At 37.1% G+C, this 3760-nt stretch overlaps 1 pseudogene; it reads right to left on the bottom strand.

Moving 5' to 3' along the window:
• Nucleotides 1-846: 846 nt before the first annotated feature.
• On the bottom strand, nucleotides 847-3181 carry LOC147410049 (cytochrome P450 78A5 pseudogene; annotated as a pseudogene).
• Nucleotides 3182-3760: the final 579 nt, after the last annotated feature.

Consider the following 3760-nt stretch of genomic DNA (forward strand, 5'->3'; position numbering starts at 1 on the left):
TAAGATCATGGCATTTCAGATAATCATAGAATAATTGATCAGATCCAACACAAAAAATTCTTTTTTTTTTTTTTTACTTTTTTTTTCTTGGAATCTTGGGAATTTTTTGCATTTTTGAATTTATGACTCAACAAATTTCTTAATGAGAACTTAGGTTATCTCGACTAACACGTTAAGACTTCAAAATTACTAAGGGTCATTAGGCCACGTGGTTCCCTCATTGATAATCTAATTCCATGGCCTTTACAATTTTGATTGGAAAAGATTTGGATCTAAAAAAAGAAAAAAATCAATTTTAAAAATAAGAAATTTAGGTCCAAGGTTTTGAAAATGGGAGATTATGAAATCTCAAATAAAAGTTTAAGATGAACTTTAATTTTTTTTATATTGAAAATTTCTTTTGAAAGTCCATGGAATTTTGTTCGCCACACACACGTGGCATTAGATCACCTTTTTGGATGTCACATGGCGAAGTTGATAACCCTTAGTAAGGAAGAGACCTTACTAAATTAGTAAAACTAACCCTTCTTTTTTTAAGAAAAATAAAATGAACACGTGGAGCAATAGCAAAAATTGGTATGGCCCTAGCCACTCTCAAAAAACACAGAGAGCTGCCCCCTTTTCTTTTCTTATTTTTTTAAAAAAAAAGAAACTGTCATTCCATGTATATATGCTGAAAGTTGTCAATGCGTTAAACATCTCCACCAGACATCAAAATATAACACAAAACATCATTCCTAGCAAAATTCCACATTTAGCACCACACTACCTTAACCTATAAGACTTTCAAGACACATAAAACATAACAAAACAAGTTTTACCAACCAAAACATCATTTGAGGTCCACCGAAAATCTTAAGATTGAATCCCAATTCTTCATTCTTCAAAATTCACCAACTTCATCGCAAAGGGATTTTCTCAAGCAACCCTTGAAACAGCCTTACAGATCAAAGGCTGTTTCATCCCAAGAGACAGTTTAAAGCACTCAGACAAGTCCACACCACTATCAGAAGGAACCCATTTAAAGCTCTGAAGCAATTGAGCCAACCATAACTGAACAGTAGCTAACCCCATAGCCTTCCCAGGACAGACCCTCCTCCCAGAACCAAATGGAGCCAACCTTAGATCAGAACCCATAACGCTCACATCTTCGTTAAAAAAAACTTCCGGATTGAATTCAGTTGGGTCCGACCAGTTTCTCTCGTTGTGGGTTATCGCCCACATGTTCGCCATTGCTGTCGTTCCAGCTGGAATAAAATTCTTTCCAATATGGACATCATGGATGGCTAGTCTAGCCCACGACAAGAGGGGTCCGCGTGGGTGCATTAGAAGGGATTCCTCTACTATTGATTGGAGATATGGGAGGTTGGGCAAGTCAGAATCTAATACCATTCGAGTGTTACCGTTACCGACAATAATGTCGATTTCAGATTGGGCCTTGGATTGAATGTCTGGGTGTAGGACCATTCTTGCAAGAATCCACTCCAAGAGGATAACTACAGTATCAGTTCTTCTAAGTATCATTTCCCATAGAACAGCTATCATATCAGAGTTGCTAAGGCTATCTTCTTTCTCCAAATCAAGTAGAACATCAACAAAATCTCTAACACTTTCTTCTCCCAAAACTCCATCAACCCTTCTCTTCATATGCTCATCTATAACATTCCCAACAAAAACATTCACCTTAGCGACCAAACTCCTACATCTCTTTCTCAATCCCTGCAAATCTAACCACCCCATTAAAGGAAAATGATCACTCCGATTAAAAATCCCAAGTAACTCATACTCTTCACTCACCAATCCTTCAAGTTCAAGCCCACCTCGATTTGGATCCATAAAATCATAAGTTCTCCCAAAAACACTGATCATCATATTGTTCAAAGACCCAAAATGCAAAACTTTCTTCACCTCAACCTCTCCTTTTAACCCATTAAGACCCTAATCTCACCTATCCTTTTAAAACCGATTTCACTTCTAAATGTCCCAAACTAGCGATTCCCTTTGAACTGAACAAAGGGGTAGCTGAAATTTTCCTCAGATTTCTTCAATATTCTCCAAATGCGTCACCCATTGCTCGGTGGAACAAAAGTTCACAAGCAGATTCCTCGATGGGTCGATTGGCAATAGCTGAGCTGTTTAGATTCTCTTTAGCTGTATCAAGATGACTCGAGATGATGAAACGAGTTAACCTTACAGAGAACGCCATTAGAGGAACAACGTTGAAGGTTTCGAAGGAGAGGTGAAACGATGAAGAGGGTGAAGAAGAAAGACAGTAGGAGAGGAGAGAGAGAGAGAGAGATAACAAGAGAGGAGCACCTTAAACCTCTGTTGAAGACGATGGACCAGATCAGTTTCTGGTTTGATTCAGTTGAAGACAATGAGCCCCAAATCGTTTAAGAAGATGATGTGAAAAGGAACTTTCGATTTTTACTTACGAAACACCAACTCAAACAGTACGTTGTTAAGGGGGTGTAAAAAAAAAGCTTTTACTGGCAGCACCCCGACTATATTCAGCACATTTTTTTATTAAAAAAAAACATATCTATCAACATAACAAACACTAAAAAGATGTTGTCGAAAAATGGATCGTCCCCACCTAAAAAAAATTATGATTTTTAAAAAAAAAACTGTTTGAAGATAGAGCGACATATACCCTAAAAGAAATTTAAAAAAAACGGCCAAAGGGTGGATCAACACGCCCTTAAAAAAAATAAAATAAAAACTTCCCAATTCAACGATCATTATTCCCTCTTTAATTAATCTATTGAAATCTTGCATTATTTGGAACCATTCCGAATAACCCCTGATTGAACCATAAAATTAATAAATAAACAAAAATAAAACTAACCTGCAAAAGTGGAATATTCATGATCCAAACGCGTGATCAATAATTGAATCGAAAAGGATGATAAAAATAAAAATTAAACAAATAAACTAACAACCAAAAACAATCTAGGCTATTTTAGCAATGCTCCCATACTTGGGGTTTTTCAAGTTTGATCCTCAATGTCCCCAGTGGAGTCGCCACTGAAAGCGCCCTCGATCCGCGGGGTGGGCGGATCCGCTTTTGACCCTTGAGGTTTGGGAGTCGCCACCTAGTTATTACGGTCTAGGAACCGATCAATGACTCTAAATAGATAAAGGACTAACCTAGAACAGAAAAGCGGAATTCGGGGATCATGTTACGGGGTTGGAAGGTGTTAGGCACCAACCCCGCCCGGTCAAAGCCAGTTTCTACTAACTTCCCAAATAAATTACATTGCTAACAACCTAGATAATAATAAATAAAAAAAATAAAAAAGTTATACATTTCCGATAGCAAACTTTATTCCCTCAGATCCGACAAAAATAGCTCATTGTACCGTACTTCTTGCTTCGTTCTGTCTCCGGATTTATTTTCTGATCTCTGAGGTGAGGTATCTTTTCTTTCTTGGATCTGAATTCTTCAAATTTGTTAATGGATTTTGGGGTGTTTTTGGAAGGCTTTTAGGTGTTTTCTAGGCTAAAATCGAAGGAGGGATGTTAGGTAAGGAGTTGGGGCTCTAAAACTAAGGTTTATGGGAGGCTAGGGGGGCTTTTAGACCAACTTCACTTAGGGTTTATGATTTAATACGAAAATATGGTGTGAGAACCTCTATTTATAGATGTTTTTAGGGGTTGATTTGGATAGAGTTAGTGTTTAATTAGAGTTCTTTTAATTAGAGTTGTGTTTTAGTTAGACTTGTTTTAGGTAGAATTGTGTTTTAATTAGAATTGTTTT

Source organism: Akebia trifoliata, chromosome 2, assembly GCF_017979445.1.
Source record: "Akebia trifoliata isolate Shusen 1 chromosome 2, ASM1797944v1, whole genome shotgun sequence".
In the NCBI taxonomy this organism is placed as follows: domain Eukaryota; kingdom Viridiplantae; phylum Streptophyta; class Magnoliopsida; order Ranunculales; family Lardizabalaceae; genus Akebia; species Akebia trifoliata.